Genomic DNA, 22,221 nt, shown 5'->3' with positions numbered 1-22,221 from the left:
GAGCTCTTAGGGGCTGCTGAATAATATGTTAGATACACATGTTCAGAGACAGGTCGTGTTTGTGAAACACATAAATTGTAAAATAAAAAATAAAAAAAAAACATTACAAATTTATTTTTGCGACATCACATGCCCATGCTTGTATGTTACAATAGTTAAATCAATATTCAAAAATAAAATAGCAATATATTTTTTCTCTTTCGAAATTTGAGAAATGATTTTTTTAACTTGTATACTATTTGAGCGTGTTGGTGCTTTTAAACATTTAGAAAGTGGAAGTGGAAAGTGGAAAGTGGAAGGCAAATTTGTCGAGCAAGACTATCTTCGTCAATCTTCACGTGATGGCCCGGCCTCCATAAATCTTTTGTGTGTTCTTAAAGTATTGCCTTCTTTTGGTGTCTGCGGCCGACCGGATCGTCCCAGCACTATACTACACTTTATCAAATGCAATCTGTTTTATACTGCCATAAATTAAACTGTTTTATCATATCTAGTCATAAATTGAAACCGACTCACAAACATAAGAATTGACTCGGGCATTCTTCTTTATTCTTGTTTATTACAAGTGAAATACAGAAACACCTTTATCTCAGGTTACATGCTGGTTTTCGTGTAACTTGTGGAGTCTGAGAAGCTCAACTATTTTTCAAATTTTCTATTTCATGGGCAACCTTTGTTTTGAGGTCTTGTCTCAGGATCTTGCCCATCTCGGACTTGGGAAGAGATTTCATGAAGAAAACACCTCCATATAGCTGCTTGAACACTGCTGCTTGACCTTTGAAACAAAACAAAAAAAGACGCATAATCATTTTATTAATTTCCCGCAAGCTCAAACCCTCCAATCATGTAACCACATTCTTTGCAGATTAAAAAGCAGAAAGACGTGTGTTTCGTGCTTATGTAGTTTTTGAGAATTAAAAAAAATACATGGCACATCCAAAGCCCATTTGCTTTTTTAGTGCCTTGTGCATTGTATGGAGTAAGTTAACTAGTGTTTCTCTTTATTGTCAGTTTCAAATAGAAGTTAATGTAATATAGCCAAGTGCACCGCTAGATAATAGCGGGTCAAATATGGCATGCAGAACCTTTTTGAGGTACAGTCTCAAGTTGAGCTAGTTGGTACATGTTAGGTATAAATAATAATAATAATAATAATAATAGTCTTCATTTTATGTGTCCACAAACAGCGCAGGGCCTTTTGTGGAGTACACAGCAAATGCCGACAAGATAAGAAGTATAAGCAAAGAGAAAACATAGCTTCCCAAAAAAGAACTCGCAAAACAAACATAGAACATATAGCGACATCCGACAAGTAAGATAAGGTAAAAGAAGAAGAGGCACTGAAAATACAAATACAGCAACCCCAAAAAGAGAAAAAAAAAACGCTCAAAATTGCTAATTACCGAGATCATGCAAACAATATATTCTCTAGATTACGCCGAAAAGTTGACTTGTCACTGAATACTTCTTGGAGCGAACAATCCAACCTATTAAAATCATACTGCATTTGTATTAGGGGAGACGTGTGAAAAAACGTGGGTGGATAGAAAAAGTTGCGATTACGGCTCGAACGTGGTGGGGCGTGAAAACATACAGCGCTTAACAAGGCAGGAAAAACTACAAGCCCATTGACAAGTTTGTGTAAAAACAAGATATCCCGACAACGCCGTCTGTCAAATAGAGTACATAAACCAAGTCTCTTGAGCAGCCGATCGTGATTATAATAAAACTTACGTCCAAAAAGAAAACGTTCAAAAACAATGCGAATAAAACGCTTCTGTACACGCTCGATAGAGCGAGATGCTGACTCGAGTTTTGAGCGAATTAGACAACAGAATAAACGAACGATACATGCATAGAAAGAAAATAGTCTTGTGAAACGTGAAATTGCCCCCAATGTTTTAAGTTATGCGTTGCATGTGACCGACACGTGATGACTAAAATTCAATACCTTATCTATAAAAACTCCAAGATCTCGAGCAACACACACTCGTTTGATGACGACGCCATCTAAGATATAACTGAACGCAATGGGCTTTCGTTTTCTACAGATACCTATAGCCTGTGTTTTATGTCCATTAAGCAGGAGATCACTATTAAAGCACCATCTAGCTATGTTATCAACATCACTTTGAAGAAGTGTGCATTCAGAATGTGAACTAACATGACGAAACAACTTTATATTGTAGGCGAAGAAAAGCAATTTAGAATTTTTTACCGAAGATACAATGTCATTCACGAAGATTAAAAACAAAAGTGGACCCAAGTTGCTCCCCTGAGGCACCCCTGACGACGAAATAAAGGTTTTGGACATAAATCCCGATACACGAACACAGTTTGTACGATCGCCAAGGTCGCTCCTAAACCAATTACAATACGTTGAACGTAGGCCGTAGTCATCTAGTTCACGCAGGAGCCGATCATGATTGACCCTGCCGAACACCTTCGACATCTTAAAGTAGATGACGTCTACTTCTTGATGGCCATGAACAAATGGTACAGTATAATATAAGAATGTGCACAAATTGGTTTCCACCGGCTTTCCCTTCAAGAATCCGTGTTGCTCAGGACAAATTTTTGACGGAAGTATTTGTAAAAACGGTTATGAAGCGGCATCTCAAAAACTTTAGAGAAACTAGGTAATAAAGAGACAGGACGATAGTTGCTGACAATTGTGTTATCGCCTGATTTAAATATCGGAACTATCACTGAGTGCTTCCATTTAGACGGGAATCTGCCCGATTGTAGCGACAGGTTAAAGATATGAAGCAACACCGGAGTTGAAAGATGAGCACATCCCTTTAAAATAAAGCTCGGTATTCCGTCTGCGGCAGCAGATAAATTCTACTTCATGTCCCTTATGCATGTATTTATCTCAAGCTCATCTATTAGAACAAACGGAAAAAAAGCAGAGGTATTTGGGCATTTCACAGCTGGATTCGTGTTAGTTCTAGAAGAGAAGCATGACATAAAATGCTGAGCAAACATGTCTGCCACTTCATTTGGGTTCGATGTATAGCCGGAACTACCCCGTAAGAGGGGAAAACTACCACTACACTTGTTTTTTTGAGTGGGTACGAATTTTCAAAAATATTTTGGGCTTGAATTCAGAGCAGACTCAGTCTGAGAAACGTGAAATTTCTCACCTCTCTTAAACAGTCGCTTTGCAACAGAGCGACACTCGCTGTATTTCAAGTACCATTTCTCTACTCCCGTTTTTTTTAAAAGCCCTGTGATAGTGCAATTTCCTGCGTAAACAGATTTTCAGCTCCCAAGAAAACCATGAAGGCTACTTGTATGACCGGGAAGCGCGCTTCGGTATAAATGTATCCATGGCACTCGACACAATTTTTGCAAATGCCTCAGTCGCTGAGTCAACGCACGTGTCTTTCAAGATAGGATTCCAGTTGTAACTTTGAAGATAATAGTACATGTTAAGATAATCTCCTTTACTGTATAAGAAGCAAGTCTGGCTATAAAAAACATGTTGACTGGGCGGAAAAAAGAATGAAACAGCAAACGGAGGATGAAAATGATCGACACCTGTTATAGGATCGTCAACTGAACTGATACCATCCATCGGCGAAGACACTAGTGCAAGGTCAAGTATGTTGCCCGCTGAGTTTTGTAGCTTATTGCAATGTTCAAACCGATTTATATACAAAAAGTCTATTAGTCTTGACGCCTTAGATTTGCGATCATTACCATCCTTTGTGACATCTGTCACCCAGTCGATCCCCGGAATATTAAAGTCTCCATAAATGTGAACGCGAAACTTTGACACATCTAAACTTTGCTCTAGAGCTCTCAGCTCTGTCACAAAATTATTGGAGCTAAACTGGGGCGGAAAATAATAGTTTCCGATTAAAACGTTGACGCCATCATTCGATGCAAGCTCTACCCAAAAGCATTCGGAGTAAGACTCTAGAGCTTGCCTTCTCCATGCTCGCAAAGAAGTATTTACGACAGTAAGTACACCACCGCCATATTTTTGCCCTGTGCTTGCGTAATTTCGATCTCCGCGAAAAACGGAATAACATGGGGGGGGGGGGGGGGGGGGATAATCGGTGCTAGAAATACCTTCGTCCAGCCACGCCTCCGTAAGGCATAACACGGTAAAGGAACTTCCTACAATTCCAGACATAAGCTCAGAAGACATGGTTCTGATACCACGTACGCTTTCGTAATAAACTGTGCACTCCATTGTGTTACTTATCACCGGTGGTCAGCTGAACATAAACACGAACACGAAAACACGGAAAATAAAATAAAATAAAAATAAACACGAAACAGTATAGAAAGGAACCAACACACCGCTGCTTGTGTTTGCTCCTTTTTATACTTTGTGCGCTCATGTTTATGTTCTTGTTGACACTTTACCTTTTTGAAGATTGTTATTTGAACCTTCTAATTTTTATTTAATACTTCGAAATCATCTGATAAACAAAATAGCTCTATCAAACAGAAACGATTAACTAATATGGGTAGTAGTATATATATATATATATATATATATATATATATATATATATATATATATATATATATATATATATGTACAGGGTGTTTTCTTTTAGCTTTACAGATTTGCTTAAAAAAAGCAACTGGAAAAGTTACATTTAAGCGGTTTATATATATATGTGTTTTATATATATACATATATACAGGGTGTTCTTTTTACGTTAGCTTTACAGATTTGTTTAAAAAAAAAGTCATGAAAGTTACATTCAACCGGTTTGTGCCGATGAGTTACAGGGCCAGGGGGATATTATTTGCGTGGCTAATCTTTGCAATAAGTCAGATAGTAATTACAGTTTGTTAATTAAAATTTAAAATAGTGGAAATGGATATATGGTTCCAATTAAAAACTTGCTGAGCGTCATCAAAATCCACTAGATCAACTCTTTTTAGACCGACTTGTAGCTCGCGGTAAACTCGTGGGCGCGCCCAAGTTACCACTCGTGAAGCAGGCGCAAAGCTAGCAGTGGCGGAACGCGATGATAATCTAATCAACCGCGTTCCGCCACTGCTAGCTTTGCGCCTACTTCACGAGTCCCACGAGCTTCAAGTCGTTCTAACAAAAGATGACTTAGTAGTTGTCAATGACGCTCAGTAAGTTTCTAATTGGAATCATGTCTGTTTTCACTAATAAAAACTTAATTAACAAATTTTACTTAATTTTTCGACATATTGCAAAAATTAGCCACCCACATAAGGTACTACTGGCCGTATAACTCACCTGCACAAACAGAATAAGTGTAACTTTCACGGCTTTGTTTAAACGTATCTGTAAAGCTTAAAAAGAAAACACACTGTATATATATATATTTTTTTTTTGCACCAGCTTACTTTCCCCCACACCCCCTTACTTTACTGCAAAAATGCAATAATCACACTCTCCCCTCTTCGTTCACATTATATATACATATATAAAGATAGTAGACGAACAGGGAAGGGAGTGATTATTGAATTCATTAAATCAATGTTAGGGGAAGAGGAAGGGAAAGAGAGCTGGCAAACAAATGGGCCAGGAGCGGCGCAATTTTTAGTCAGCCACCTTTCTTTTTCTCTTCCTCTAATTTCAATGCAATAAATTTAATAACCACTGCCTTCCCTCTTTGTTCGCAATATTATTACGACTACACTTGCGAATCTTACCTCACTCCACATATAAATATTTATATTCATAATAAAACCCATGCAGTTACTTTTCTCATGTACAGAAAGCTTCACATAGCTTCTTACAAACAATGACTGCACAAAACAATCAAATAATGTACTAATTTACACGATAAAGGTGGCTCGGTACGACTACCGGTATATTCTAGAAGTGCGCTTTTTACTTCAAATATTTTATTCTGGATATGCAGTTATTCTTGTAAGATCCTGTGCCTACAGGAGAGGGATAGGGAGAGAGGAGGAGGGATTGGAGAGGCAGGGGAGAGGAAGCATGATGTAGGTAATTGGAGGTAGGTGGGGAGAGAGGAGAGAACAAGGGGTAGCGAGAGTAAACGCGGCAGAGATGGGAGGGGGGGTGGGCACCCCAGAGATTTCTAGTTATCATTTTGCGTTAATGATTAGAGCTCATAGGCCACTTTTCCCAAAATCAAATTTGTGCGTTATCCTTAAATGTTAAGCTTTGAATTGTGCAAGTTAGACACGCAATTAGCACACCAAAAACAAAGTTGGAATGTTAGGAACATGACATATACCAGCAATGAGTTCCTTCAGTTCTGTCGCCAGACTCTCGAGGTTTTTCTCGAAGCCGTCCTTGACAACGACACAGGCTGTTGGAGCCTCACCATACGTCGAGTTTGGAACTCCGACAACTACGGCCTCTGCGACAGCCTCGTGGCTGATCAAAATTTCTTCCAGCTCAGCAGGGGGTAACGACATTATCCATGCATTTTATCATCTGCTTCAATCTCTCAGTAACATGGAGCCGTCCATCAGTGTCGTAGTAGCCTAAATCCCCTGAAAATCAAAATGCAATCTTGTCAGTATTTATCGCTCTTTGTTCAGTGGGCTCACAGTAAAATAGGCACGCAGGTGGATTTTTTTGGACGCGGTTTTTGTTTAGTTTTTGTCCATTGCAAATAGGAATTTTTGTATTCAATATTTAACTTAAACTTAACTTGAACTTAAATTTTAGCGTAATATTGGCAATGATCGATTCGAATAATATCTGAGATGAAATTTCACGAAACGCACTCATCAAACCACTCCTTGAATATAAAAAGCCTATAAATACCAGTTGTAATTGATTGATTCAACGACCCCCGGAGCTTGAATCGATGCCTCACCAGAGAAGTAGTCGCCCCTCAACCATCATCGGTGGTGTCAAGGCGGCGATTTGCGGCAGATGTTGTGTAGGGTCAGCTGCCTCGTGAGGTGCTCGAACACAAGCCGAAAACGATAACTTGCCTAAATCGGGATTTTTTTTTTTATGAACGCTCGCTCCATTGAGCGCATAAACGCTAGAAAATGCACAGTGACTATCGTTCATATGCATATCAACACAGAAACAGGAGAACGCCCCATTCCATTGCTCAAGAATCGTAGATGAGTGTCTGGAAATGCGCTCCTGCACCCGTCCGTGCGCACATCTAGCACACAGCGATGGCAACCCAAGTAGGATTGTAGTGAACTGTGACGTCATGTGAAAACTTTATATTTTAATAAAGCCCGCGACATATTTGTCGACATATTTGACTGAACACCAAACCGCAGATTTTTGAGAGTGGTTATATGGTTAATCTTTGCCCCATATCATGTCCAAATGTTTTGCAATACAAATTTAGAGCGTCATATAGAGGTCTGACCGGACGCACTATGGGTTAGTGAACAGAAGGAAGTGCATAAAAACACTCCAGATCTATGACTATTTAGGCGCAAATGAAATATTTGTGTCTGACCGAGAATCCTGTATTATTGTGATTTTGAACGTACAACAAGAAAACAAAAAAAAACAAGCACGTTATACCTGTACGCAACCATCCATCGTTGCTCAAGGCTTCAGCAGTAGCTTCGGGACGCCCAAAGTAGCCCTTCATGACCCCTCGGGCGTGAACCACAATCTCGCCATTACAAAACGGACCGAGAGATTCTCCGCTGGTTATGTCTATAACCTGGAACATCATATCAGGTCATTAATTCCCTTAGTATTGTAGAATAGTATTTGTTAGAAGAAACAGCCGGACCGCCGTTTCCGAAAATAGTCAATTGGTTCGCATTCACCCAGCTAGTTGAATAAAGGGTATTTGCACGGCGTGAAAAATGCAAATATTAGGGGTGATACTAATGAAATTTAAGGCAATCTAATGACCAAGCACTACTTCGTACAAGAGGAAACAAGATGAAATATATGCGGCAGTCAGTAAGCAAGTACCGTTCGCGGATTGGTCTCACAAATATAGTTACTTCCGAGTCCCGCATGAGTATTGCCTCGTACGTGAATTTGTGCAACTTGACATCGTTCTGTGACATATTGTTGATGTGTTCGGTGTGCTCTTGGTAATTCTTCCGTTTAAGTCAGTAGAATGGCCCATCAAACTTCCGAAATCCGGTCGGTGATAAAAGGTTTTTTTTTTTTTTTTTTTTAAACGACGAATCTCTAACCAATCTCTAATTATGCAGAGCGTAAAAAGTCATCGAAAAGTTTGCAAAATCTATAGACTAATAAGTGCAATGGGTGAAATGATGATCCAAAAAGAGGTTTAAAGGCTTAAAGCATGGTCAGATAGTGCTCATTATACATCGGAAAAACAATAGGTAATATCTGGTCATGAAAACCTTGGTAAACAAAGTGAACGAAAACATCCACGATCCGCTGCTGTACAGCATCGAATTTTGAAAAAAACCTCTCCCTGGAGTTTCAAACACCTAATCATTACCCGGGGTGTTTGAGGCATGACGATATTTCACCAGCTAGTCGGCACAGTCTATCGGCCAGCCCTGAAACACCTGCGATTTGCGTATATATTTGCTGATTTTAGGCATTATCTTTTTTCTGTGAACTTCAAAAATGATTATAATATTGCTCTACGCGACCACTTCTTTTAAAGGAACCGTAGCTTGGACTATGCATATACAGCAAACCTTTGACACAGATTGAAAGTGTTCTGTCCGATCGATGGCGTCAGTTTGTCAGTCTGTTCTTTAGAGAGCCTAAATTGAAGAGAGAGTCCATCTGAAACCATGAAGAGGGCCTGCAATTTAATGGTGGACGCCTCATGCGCCGATTGATCGCAAGTGCTCGTCCGCTGCGTTGTCGTGTGCTAAGGAGGAGAGCAGGCGGAAAGGCAGAGATGCTCGCAGACAATCAACGCTTTCGTCACCTTCTCGCTGATCGTGTTAAAAAACGCGGAACGTAAACCACGTGACCACGCTCAAGCAGTTGAAAACTCTCTGTGACTTCTCGATGTAGTCTGTTACAAACGGCCAGGACACACCCAATCACTCTCCAGCAAAAATGCGTGAACCACCCTCTATACACCTCTCAGTGATCATCATATTCAGGTGATGCCTTGTTAAATTTTAATACTTCAAATCTATCCATCTATTTCTTCTCTTAAAGTTCACTGGTGAGCTTAGTCGTTTCGTGCTCACTGAATATTTTTTACGTAGTCGTGTTCTAAAATAAATGTAAAGTGTTCTAACATACTTTCAAAATAGTTTTAGGCGTCATATTTTTATTCGTACATACAAGTACGCATTGCGAGGCGTATCTCCAGTGATCGGGTCTACCGATGCTACAATGTTACATCGAACGTTTGTAAGCTCCTAAACACATTTCGATGCAGTATTCCCTGATTATCACGTGTATAAGCTCACGAGAGCTTGAAGTTTGATTGTGGGTTTCTATAGATATTAGTAATCATATACGAGGTGTGATCAAAGAGTTACGACACTGACTTTGTAGCGTAAAAAAGGAGGGCACCACGGTAACGCGAACGCAACATTCGAAGGCAAGGACCTTCGTGTCTTATGCTATCGGTAAGTTCGTCATGTGATGGTTTGGAGCTGCGCCATACGAGTTCTTGTGACCACGTGCACGGGCCAAATGGCAATATCACTATGGGCTGAAAACCAGAGCGAGAGCAAAGATAAGTGCTCGTGTAGCGCAGCTCCAAATGTTCACAGAACGAGGCCCTTTGGCACAACGAGACAAAAAGATCCCTGCCATTGAGTGCTGCGCGCATATCCCTTTTTTCTTTAAGCTTCAAAATTAGTCTTGGAACCTTTTTATCGGACCTCCTACCCATAAAATAATTCGTTGCTGCTTGCAAATGATCTGCTTGCTGATCTTCGTCAGTAAGTAAGAAACGAAACACTACATTGTTTAGGAAGATTATAAACCCAACGACAACAAAAAAAAAAAAGACGTGTACAATCCGATACGTTTCAGACATACCTTGATTTTTATACCGGCATAAGGAACTCCGCTGTTGCCGAAGGTAATTTGTCCAACAGGTGAGGTGCACACTAAGCCCAATGTTTCAGTCATGCCGTAGCCATTGAGAAGTGATTCGACGTCGAAGATTTCACAAATCTCCCGTGCAAGCGAAGTCGGGATCACTGAACCACCCATGAAGATTTTTTTTACACGAGGCACACTATCGTTGTTTTTTCGGACTTCATTGACAATATGCTGCATCCGGCCCGCAATGCCAATAAAGGCAGATACCTACGAGATAGAAAAAAATTTAACGCCATATATAAAGTGCTTCTTAAATATTGTGTGTAATGCTGTCTGAAGGTAAATACTGCAAAAATAAATAATGAAGATCACGTGAACCGGGAGATTGGTTGTACCATAAACACGTCTTTCTCAATGCGCTCACGTATTTCAACACCCATTCAATGTCAAAGGCAACACAACTCTTACCTGAAGAAAAAAAAGATATTTTTTTCACGAAAACGAGAAAACACGGACATACTGCCCTTTCTGTCAGTTTTTTTCGAATTTACTCCCGTAAAAAGATAATTATCAGCGTCACATAGCTTAGTGCCTTGAGATAATAATAAAAAAGTTAATATTTATTTTATAGCAAAGTGGGTTTGTGTTAAAATTTACCATGGAATTGACACACTGTCTGCTCCTTCACGGAAAAGTTAGGCGGCTTGACACAGAACATTTATTCTTAGGAATTATCTTTATTCTTATTTTCACATGAAAAATTCTCACCTCATGTGTCTTGAGAGCCTCCAGGAAAGCTTTGTACGGAATCAAAGGATCGGTTAAGACTATTTTTGTTCCTAAAAACACGTAAAACATGGCTATTGCAAAACCCGCCCCGTGGGTAAAAGGATTCCAGCAAAGGAAAACATCCTCTTCAGTGCAAGTTCTAGCAGACCTGAAATCCAGAAGAAGCGGTGTATATGAACTAAAAACTGATCAATACAGTCACATAAAAATTAAGGAAAGGTCTCTTTTCCACCCGGAAGTTATTTATGAACTCTTTGTATAAAGAAATATATTTTAATATAAAGGAATATTTCTATTTAAAGTAGTATACTTGTATAAAGCAATATATAGTAATCCTGTCGGAAGCGGAAAGGACAATACAGAACAGGACAAAACAATACAATAGAGCACACAAACAAATAACGCACGAAGGGCCAGCACGTGGAACCTGGCTGAAATTTTCGTGTGCACCAATTCCCCGTCGTGTTCTTCACCTTCTTTACAATACAATGTCTTCTTTAGAATAAATATGCTCATAAAACGTGCAAAAATCAAATCAACAAACAAACGAACAAATAACACATAACAATACGGCACTCACGTTTGTTTTACCAGCTTTGATTTTTAGATGTAATGTGCTTAACAAGACTTGAGTGCCTCTGCGCAATGTGATTGATTTCTTAAGATAATACTTAAAGATACGGCTCCCTCTACGGTTTCACAGCGTTATCAAATGTTTTAAGGGTTAAATGTACTTGTTATAATTCACTCTTTATAGCAGACAAATGATTAATTTCAATATACCACTATGCATGTGAATAAAATAAGATGGTGCTCGATCCTACCGAAAGAGACTGCTTTAAGCAAAAAAATTGACAATATACTCCTGCCTCTTCTTACTACACTTGTAAACGCATATATTCTGAATGTTCCAGGTTCCGTACATAAACAGGGAAACAAACAAAACGCTGTCGGCATGACATAATATACTTTGTGTCTTCTAAAAACTGGCTAGTTTTCAACACTCTGATCAGCGCTCATACCTCAACGTGTGAAACGCCGAACAGTACCCCTTGTGCGAAATTTCCACTCCCTTCGGAAGACCCGTTGATCCTGACGTATAGAGGATTGCCACAACCTCCCCTTCGTTGTCAGTAGGTACGTGGGGTGTGAATGAGGCATCAGAAAGTTCTTGAAACTGAAGAACGTTGATGAAACCGGGCGCGCTTCCCACGCAGAAAAATGCCTGCAAATCAAAGTAAAAGAAAAGTAATCTATTCCTCATCTATTTGAATAGAGACGTAAAGCGTTTCAGAAAACGATAGTCTCTCGCTCTTGGTATAAACAAAAATGGCTAATATTTTTGTTTTTGTTTACCAAAAGAACAAGAGGTCTAGTAAAGTTTCGTTTTTAAATTATTTTATGACTGAAACTGGTAGCGTGCCGAATAAAGAACACTTTTAATTATGAAAGTCTGGGCACTAGCCCGGACTTTGATAACGTTATATGTTTAATACGTTATCACAGTACTTAGGTCATGCGCAGAGAATGGGTCACGAGCGCTGCGTCGTGAGCAGTGGGACTTCGTGTCCATCCAATTCGTCGGAGGACGCTCGGCTTTGGGACAAAGAGCAATTTGTGAGTTGACACCATTTGTTTAGGATGACGTTACAAGGAGGTAGAAGGGTATGTTCGAATGCTTCAATTTATGTGGTGTTGGTCCCGTGCAGCAGTTGCAGTCCACTCTTTGATGGGTCCTCTAGCTGAAACAAAGTTAGCGAAATTTATCCATCTATTATAGGAAATGGCACACATGAACACTAATCAGATGTCCAGCAATGTGAGAAAAAAAAAATAAACTACATTTTTTTTTTTACCTGGTGGGAACGCAGTGAGAAAACTTTGTTTTATTGTGCGACGGAAGAAACGCCCTGCATCTAATATTTTACTCCAGGGATTAGGTTGTTTAAAAAGATGTTCCGAAATTGCTGCTGCCGCAGAGCTAATTCTCAAAGAAATGCGTGAGCATTTCGCGCAGCTGTTATATGTAACATAGCATGGTGAATGCAACCTCTGAGCACATTTCCGCGGGGTGAACAGCCCCTCTTTTCCCTCTTCTTCCTGGTGCAAGCAGATAATTTCACTTAGCGTGTGCACGAAGTACGTGCTCGCGATGCGCGTAAAGCAACAGAGTCATTGGTTGCGGGCATGTACTCACCACACACATGCGTTTAATCCTGCGGCGGATAGATCATGCACATGAGCGGGCTATTCAACGTGAAGTACCCCACATATATGCCGCCGTATGAATATTATGTATACCAGTCTGTCTCCGCGCCCGAACGTTGGAGGCCGCGGTTGGAGCCAGCACACCTTCCCTCGATCGGCGCGTACATACAATCCACGTACTGCTGTTTTCGGATGGCCGATCTCTGCTCCCGAACGCCAGCCGCTTCTTTCAAAACGGCGCCGACGGTCCTCTCGGACCTTACGTTGCCGCGCCCGTTGTACATACAAGGGCGAAGACATCGTGCGCTTACGGCCTGGTGACATCGTAAAAGGACAACGCGTACACAACGGCGTGGCAGGCCGAAGAACCGAACCGCAGCCAATGTGCGTCCTCTATAGTGCGTCCCAGGTCTTAAAATGTGTTGCTTTTATGTTTAGAAACCCTTGGAGTTGGTATGCCTAAATGGGTGACTTGTCTCAGAGCTGGAGATGAAAAAATGTAGCCAGTTCATTACAACCCCTAACCTGGGATCATTAACGTGCACCACACAGTAGTGATTACACAAGCGCGTGACGGTACGAAACTCATCCAGATCGGAACGGGCGGGGGTTGGAGATCGAACCAAGGAGGTTCTGCAGCGCATGCTTTTGCTACACGCTCCCGGCTGAAACGCGTTAAGCCACTCGGCCACCGATCCCACTTCCAAGACTCCAGCGCCTTCGTCACCACGCTTTCTAGCCGGGCTCTCTATAAAGAGAGTCCGGCCAGCAGGCGTAGCGACGAGAGCGCTAAAGGAGAGAAAAGTGAAGGAAAGGGGGGGGGGGGGGGGGGGGGGGGGAGGGCGCCGACGGAACGGTACAGGAAGGAGGGAGCAAAGAAGAAACGACCGCCATTTTGACGAAACTCGCTTTCGGCGCAGAGCACCTTTGAGGCTACGCGTCGTGTGCTCCGGGCCGACTTCTTTTTCGCCTGAAAAAGTTTCCGGTCAAGCGTGGAGAAAACTTCATTCGCCAGCTTTTTAACCCATTATATCATTTTTTAGCTAGAGCCAGCGAAATAACAGGAAAGCAGCGAAATTGAGATGATGATCCCATGCATTCCACCGGGCGAATGAATGACAATGGTGGCATGGTGGCCATCCCCGCACAGCTGGGAGCAGCTGGGAGTTCACGCGCATGCGCTTGAGCCTATCACTCTGTGCCGCGGGTTGATTGACTCACTCGGGAGGAGTGCGTTACGGCGGCGAGAGAATAAACTGGACAAACTCACCCAATATTCGCGTCTTCAGCTCGTTGCTCGTCATCCCGCGGCAGAAACTGGAGGCGCTCTAGTGAGGGCATGGCCTCTAAGATAGGACCTCGGCGACCATAGTGAGGGTCCCCCAGTCCTCTTGCTCAATGGACACGGTGGAACTGCTCGCTATCATGGCTCGCGAAAAGTCATTTCCGAATGCAGACAACGCGCTTCACTGTCGCAATGTAGTTCTGCAGCCGGTAGGGGAATGTATCTTATTAGAGATTTTTAGTATTGCATATAGAAGCAAACGCAAACGCTGTGCGTTTGCATTAGAGTTGCGTACTCCACGTTGCGCATGTCCGCCATCACCATGCTCCAATCCAAGGCCGCAATTTAGGCCTCCTCACACGCGCAGTGCGGAACACGCAACGCTAGCGTAAACACAGTGCTTGTGTTCGCTCGTATACATAATACTAAAACTCACTACTGTTTCAGCGCTTTCCAACGAAAACAAAACGTGCTGCAGTGAGCAGACGTGCAAGCGGGCAGGCGTTCCTCAGAACTGGAAAACTTGAGGTTGGTAAGACGATGGCGAGTAAAAGTTAAAGAAACTAAATGTTCTGGGAAGATTAATAATTAAAAAAAAAAAACGTAAATAAAATCTTTTTTTTTAGAGCGCAGCTCTTAGGGGCCCGTTTCCGGCTTGAACGGCGTCGCCGTAGCCGTAACCGCAAGGTCACGACCCTCCCTAGGTCACGTGACCCCCCCCCCCCCCCCCCCCGAGGTCACGTGACTCCCCTAAAGTCACGTTACCCCCTGAGGTCACTGAAGCCTCCCAGGTCACGTGACCCCCCGAGGTCACGTGACCCCCCTCCCCCCGAGGTCACGTGACCTCTCTGACGTCATACGACCCCCCCCTGAGGTCATGTGACCTCAAGGAGTCACCTATAGGCTATCCCTCAGTACGCTTCCATCCACCTCCTCAAGAGCTGCGCTCTCATGCGGCGTCACAAAGAATTGTAAAAGGCTTTCATTTTTTTTTCTTTTTTTTTAGGGGAGGGGGTTTGGGGGAAGGGGTGCTGGGGGAATTTAGTCTAAATCCTCTTGTCCCATAGAGCGAAGCCTGTAGTCTATAGAACGACACGCGGGCTTGACGTCACGGAGCTGCGGCGGCGCTGCGATCGCTCCGGAGCCGGGTGGTGTGGCTAAAAGTGCTTCGGCGTCATAGCATTTCAGCATGCCGCAAAGTCGTGTAGCCGTTAATTGCACCGAAAGGTACAAAAAAAAGTAGCGGAGTGACTTCCCACAAGTTCCTGGCTGACTCTGAAAGGAGCAGAAGGTGGATAATACCCGTGGATCGAAAATAACCGTCGCCTCGAGCGGTCGACCGTTCGTGCGGCAAGCACTTTCTTGAAGGCAAGTGTGGCTTCCATTTCAATCTCCGTCCTGAGGCCCCCTTATGTGCAGGGAAACCGTCGTGTGATCGACACCACAGGGATTTTGTTCCCACGGTGTTCGAGCACAAAGCACCGGCCAAGCGCTCGTCAGTGGCTCGCTACGCCCGCAGTATCAGGCGGAAGAAGATCGGCGGCAGAACGTCAGTGTTGTAGGCATTATCGGAAAAAAGTAACGAGATACGTTACGATCGTTACTTGCAAATAAAAGGAACGCGTCACGGACCAGCGTTAGCTCAAAATAAAAGGAATGCGTTATTGTTACCGATTAAAAGTAACATACATTACTTTTTTAATTATGATTTAACTCGTTTTACTGTTTGACGTTATAACAATGCATAAAATCATATTTCAAGAATATTATTTTCATGCACAAACTGCACATAATTACTTTATCTTCAACTCTTTATCACTTTATCTAAGCAACGAGTAACGAAACTGCGTTACACGTTACTTGAAATAGTAACGTAATTAGTACGTAACCCGTTACTGTTTTGAAAAAGTAAGGAGTACGTTAATACGTTACTGAAAAAGGTAACGCGTTATCAGTTTCGCCGTTACTTGTAACGTGTTACTGCCAACACTGCAGAACGGACAAAGCGGTACCACTTATCATGCCTTATGGTCATGAGGGTAGGAAATATATCATACCTTGACTCGAAGACGCGGTGTGTATTTAATCAATTAATATATACACTTCAGCAGACCCAAAGTCTGCTGATCCCGCCGGCAGTGCGGAAACCGGCTCGAAGTAATCGGAGGCCTCGAGAGACTTGTACGCCTGAACCCTCTCGGTCGTGAACTGGTTCGGCGAAAAAACTAAATAAAGGACGACGTGAGCCGTCGACGTCGGTGGCAACAACTTCGCGTCGGAACTGCACCAGGTCTTGTTTACGGCGTACGGATTGTCGAAGGCAACGCCGTCCACGCACGGTTTGTCTCGATACCGCTGCCATGCAGGCTCAGGTGGCGAGCTCAAATAGTCGAGCATGACGTACGACATACGTTGGAAGCGACGCACAAATAAAGCTAGAAGCGTCTCTACAACGTCAACAACAAGCGCACGCCATAGGACGCAATGCATAGAGAGCCCGGCCGCTTTGGCACATATAGCTGCTGCGCATGCGCGGCTTTCCGGCCGTGTTGGCAAACAGAGCCGCGGCGCGTGTCGGTCTATAGCCGCGAAAAAAAAGAATAAATTCACATTGGCTGGGACGCGTCATATCAGATGCTCCCCCCCACAAGAGCTGGGGGGGGGGGGGGGGGGGGGGCGGGTCGCGGCGGGCCATCGCCTCGGGTGCCGCTGACTCTAGTGACGTCACTGCACTGGACACTGCAAGGTAAATTTATGCGAAAGCATTAAGTACCCCATGGAGCGGAGCCGGTGGCGCCTGTGACCACGAAAGAACGCGAAAGAAATGCCCATTCGCCGTTTGGCTGAGCGAAACGGCTCCTAAATAGCCTAGACGGCCATTGGCGGCCGCTTCACGAGATCGCGCGCTCGGCCGCCGCGCTCGTGTCAGGTGTTCCTAGAAAAGGGAGGGGAGGGGGGGGGGGGGGGGGGGGCAGCTTCGGCCGTTTCTGCTTTTTTTTGACGCCGAGGAGCATGGCGGCGCCTGAGGCATCTATAATGTCGGCGGCCGGAACCTCGGCAGTAGCGAAATGTGGCCGTCCACGCCAGTACACCCCAGACGAACTAAGGAAGCGGAAGACCGGCATTCATGCTTTCAGATTCACAACTCATAAGAATTCCGCGGACACAACTCATAACAATTCCGAGGACACTTAAGTGTCCTCGGAATTGTTTTGAAGTGCCCGGATTAGACACGTATGTCACAAATAAAGTTTTCGCGAACAACTTCTTTGGCACAATAATTACGCTGTGAGATACATCTTGAGGTAAGAAAGAATCCGTTATTACCACCTATATCGAGAAATTGAATCAAAGTAGATGTTAGCTTCGATTTCGTTCCCTCTGGTGTAAATAATACGATAAACATCTTATATTTTTCAACATGAATACGTGACCCACCCTCATAACACCCCAACCTCATCGCATAACCAAGAATAATTTGTGTCGGTCAGTGAAGCCAGCACAGTAGACAGGCTCAACAACTAGTATACCGGCAGCAGTGTTGTACGGAACGGCGTTCCAAGGAACGGCGTTCCTGGAACGCGTTCCTTTTAGGAGGAACGAAGGAACGTGACCGTTCCATTTCGCATCGCTGGAACTGGAACGGGAACGCGTTACATTTTTACTGGAACGGAAAGAGTAACGGCGTTCCTTTTTTTTCGTCCAGTGGGGGTAATTTTTATTTTGTTTCGAACAGGGAAATTTTGAAAGTACAAAAACAGTATCTTTACGAAGTGCAGGATCTCGTTACCTTTTTGACTACTAATCTTATGGATTATTTTGTGTAGTCTTAGCTTGCTAACAGTTTCGGGTGCAGGAGAGCTGGTGGACGTTGGTTCTTTTTTGAGTGTTTGAAACTGCGGTACAAAAAGCGAGGCTTTTTGTCGTAGGGAAAGACAAAGAAAGAGGGTTGTTTCAAACTCAGCTACTTTCTTTGGTTCCACGAATCCTCATACACCCACAAATCTAAGGCCGACTGCAGCCACTTGTGAACTTCCATAACGAGGCCTACAGTTACAACAAGATCACATTCTGCCAAACATCGAGCGCACCCTTGTATCCTGAACATTGGTCACTTAAAAGATACATACAAAGAGAAAACTTCATTTCTTTTCTTGTCCCCCCCCCCCCCCTTCAAAATGAACAACAAAACCAACGTACAAAGAAGTATTTGTAGTTTTTAAGACTGACCTTCCAAAAGCCCTACCCTCTCCTCGACTTGCTCGTCTTGCGGACAGCAACATCGAGAAGCAACTGTTGTTAAGTTCGAACAAGGGACTTTGTTCAATTGAAACGTGTGAGGTTGTTATAAAACGCTCGTTGGGTAAAAGTACATTCGGCTCGTCTCAATCGTCTACTACAAACATGAATATGGTTAAAAGCTGAGATTTTTAACTTGAATATATCAACAAATGAAACCCTGATTCCGCTTGTTTTCTTCTCCTGTTGCCCCTCCATAACGACATTCAAACTCGTATGTTGACTACTAATGGGATAGATAAAAAAAAAACTCTTCTTGATTTAACTAAAGATAGTAATTAGCAAAATACAAATGTAACGTATATGTAACGATACGTTACATTTTTTTAACTGTAACGGGAACGAGTTCCTCTTTCATAGATGTAATTTGTAACGGGAACGCGTTCCAAAAATCGGAAGGAACGAGGAACGAGCTTTCGTTCCTTTTTTTGAGGAACGTGTACAACACTGACCGGCAGGCATCTCCGACCCCCATTTTAACCGCCACTTTGGAAAACGAGTGGAGCCACCTATAGTGAATTGCATGCGCCAACACGGTTCTGGTGCATCGTAAAGCTCCAGTATCTGGCAAAAAGTGACGCATTATCTTCCCTCCTCCTTCAAAAAATCCTCCAACCCCACCTGTAACTTTCCGGTTTGCGACCGAGCCGCCTTCTGGATGTTGCGAAGCCCTTCGACGTCTCGGTCAGCTGCAGCGGCGCGCGGTGCCGGTCGTGTGGACGTTCCTCGTCATATAAGTGTGGCAATGGCCTCATTTACAGCCCGCAATCACATTCGATTGCCCTCGAGCCGGTCTAAATCTGTTCGTCCATTCGTGGATACCAAAAGCGCTTTGAATAATCGTCCGAATAGTCCCTACCGATCTGCAGTATCGGTCAGTGTCTCGTTGGTACCTGTCCGCCCGTTCGGCTTCAGGGGAATCGCAAAGCTTTCGTATTGATCATATTAAACCGTCCGATTGCAATCATCTTCTCCACGATTTCAGATGATTCACTACTTATTTTTAATGTGTGGAGAGAAAGCATACTTGTGCATGTCGCACTGGCTTCGCTCGCATTTGTGTTGAATCGGGATATAGATACATCCACATGTTCGCATCCGCGCAGCCGCTAGAGCGTTGCAAGCTTATGAACTTTGTGCGAAACAAAGCATAGTACGCGAGGACGTACACCACACTTCACGAGTGAGCATATTCCGCACCTCCGCAAGCACCCGTAAATGGGGACGATGCCGATGCTCCAAGCGCGAGCAGGAGCAGGCCGTTATGAACGACGCTTCTTCCACGGCACGGACGTCTGTGCATGCCAAGTCGGCAGTGTTGTGATCGCGCTTACGGTGAAATGGAGTGCATAACTCGCTCTAAAGTGGTGTCTTTTTGCATTCTGGTTAGCTTTGTACAGAGCCCCTACATCGCATAACTTTGCGGCTTCCGCTGGGTTGAAATCTCTCCGACCGATTCGGTGAAGCAAGATCGTCCTCTGAGGCTCATTTTCCGTTGCAGAGGGTACACTGAAAGGCACTCTGGCTGACTTTTCCACAGGCGCGGCAGCCCGTTAGCTGCTGCGTTGCGGCGTAGTAACAGCTTGGGAAAGTAATGGCGATCGGAAGTCCCAAACCGAAAGCAGGATGTTACCAGACGACTGACCAATAGTGTGCGCGGCGGCTTGTTCAAAGAATGGCGCCACTTTTCCTAGGATAGAGGGGCTGCATCCACATCCCTTCCGCCATCTGTCGGAGCTTGCAGAAAGCGTTTCTTAGCCAGTTTCCGCAGCCAGTGCGGCTGCAGTCACCATCCCGTAGCGACGTTGTGAACTTTGGTTAGTCCAAACCCGTCAGAGCTCAGCGCATGTAACAGAGCACTAATGCTACCGCAATAAAAGCATTCATACTTTTGCCAACGCAGAATTCTATAAATAGATAATAATCTCCCACCTTCATGCTTGATGATATTGCCACCTTGGCAGCATTTGATGCGGTTTCTTGGTCAGTTAGTAGGAAAGTGCACTGGCTGTCTTCAATCGTGTACACCAATTCCCCTATGAGAACAACGTCATAATAAGTTTTCTTTATTTTATATAAAAATGCTATAATTATAGTGTTGAAATCAAATGAAGGCGTTGAGAGCACTCACTTGCAGCGCAGGTTGTCTTCGCCATGACAAGCGTACCGCCCGCGAAAATAACCCCAAACGCTGCCGCTACTGTTTCCACTGCGTTGCCAATATTCGCACACACCCTGGAGCCCGGTTTTACACCGTGATCTTGGTAACCTACAGCGTATTTGCGTATCTTTTCTAACAGCTGATGGGCGTTCAAGCTTTGATGGGTGTCAACCTAGAAGAAATAGAATGTAAACTGTTTTGAAAAATATAGGCTCCATCCCTTTTCAGAAATAATTTTTCGACAAAAAAATCTGCACGTGTATTAACACATTAATGCAAACTGAGTGCTACAAGTATGTGGTGGCGTAAAGTAACTATTGTTCATCTTGGTAACTTTGAACCTTTATATCATTATTTATTATGCTAATGCGCTCGAATGTAAATATATTTGTGAGAAGTTTTGGATATCAGATACCGACGCAGGCCCAGATGTCCAGAGTAACTACGGAGCATGCTGCCCATGAAAAGCCAGGAAATGTGATCATATATTCAGAGTGGCGGAGCTACGCTTCCGCTACATTTGAGAATAAACTGAGCGCTGTGCGGCGCGTGGTGTATTTTTGTGATGAGCTAAACTCTAATATATTTTTCTTCTGAAAATCCCCGTAGTAATCAATGATTTTTATTTCTCCAGGTTATTAATATAATCCCGCTTATTAATTATTAATTATCCCGCTTTATTTGTTTGTTTTTTATTGAAACTCAAATTTTCATTTTTATAATTTATCGGGCTACTTTTGGTTATTTTATTAGTACCACTGAATTAGTGCTGCTGAATCTCACCGAGATTTCAGTAAAAAAATATATAGAGGAGGTGTTATATTCTTTAACCGGCGCGGCATGTGGTACTGGCAAAACAGGTGTGTGTTCTCATTTATGGTACATAGGCAAAAGCTCGAAACGGTTCGTCATAGCTCGGTGGTATTTGTCGCAATGCAATGCTGTAGGTACATCTTGAAAATCCGCATCACCGCACAGTAATCAAAAACGAAATAAAATCCAGATTAAATTCAGTAGCCTCGCATCACCCTAACAACAGCGCAGGATATTCGATATATCCAATATCATACGCTTTCTGATTACAACGCGGTGAATATAAATAAAATCATACTCACAATAATTATCTTGGACGATAATTTCATCAATCGCTCGTCTATAAGTTGGGAAGCGTAGCTATTTCCAACGTCGAAGTCCGGGAGAGTTGAGTGTATCACTCCGTTCACAATCCTGGCGGCCATTTTTGGGCAGTTCCTTTTTAGCGGTGTAAAAAGGACAGATTAATACACACTTTTTTTTCAAATAATAAAACTTTATAAAAAGTGTGATGTGGTTCATTAAGGCGCGGTGAATTTAATTTACAATAGCTCTCTTTATAATTTTACTCTGGCAAAGTGAAGCCACCACGAAGACAGTAATGGCCATTATTGGTTTTTAAGTTATATGAATTCATGGGAACAAAAGATATAAAAAAGAAAACTGTGCTAGTTAAGGAGAGCTGTTTTCATTTTTTTTTTTTTTAGAGAAAAACACATTTCCTCGACATTTACGACATTTACAACG

At 43.1% G+C, this 22,221-nt stretch overlaps 1 pseudogene; it reads right to left on the bottom strand.

Moving 5' to 3' along the window:
• Positions 1-635: 635 nt before the first annotated feature.
• LOC120844039 lies at positions 636-21,899 on the bottom strand (annotated as a pseudogene).
• Between the last annotated feature and the right edge of the window lie 322 nt (positions 21,900-22,221).

Source organism: Ixodes scapularis, unplaced genomic scaffold (assembly GCF_016920785.2).
Source record: "Ixodes scapularis isolate PalLabHiFi unplaced genomic scaffold, ASM1692078v2 PGA_scaffold5__190_contigs__length_132052651, whole genome shotgun sequence".
NCBI lineage: Eukaryota > Metazoa > Arthropoda > Arachnida > Ixodida > Ixodidae > Ixodes > Ixodes scapularis.
This window is presented reverse-complemented; position numbering and strand designations above follow the sequence as displayed.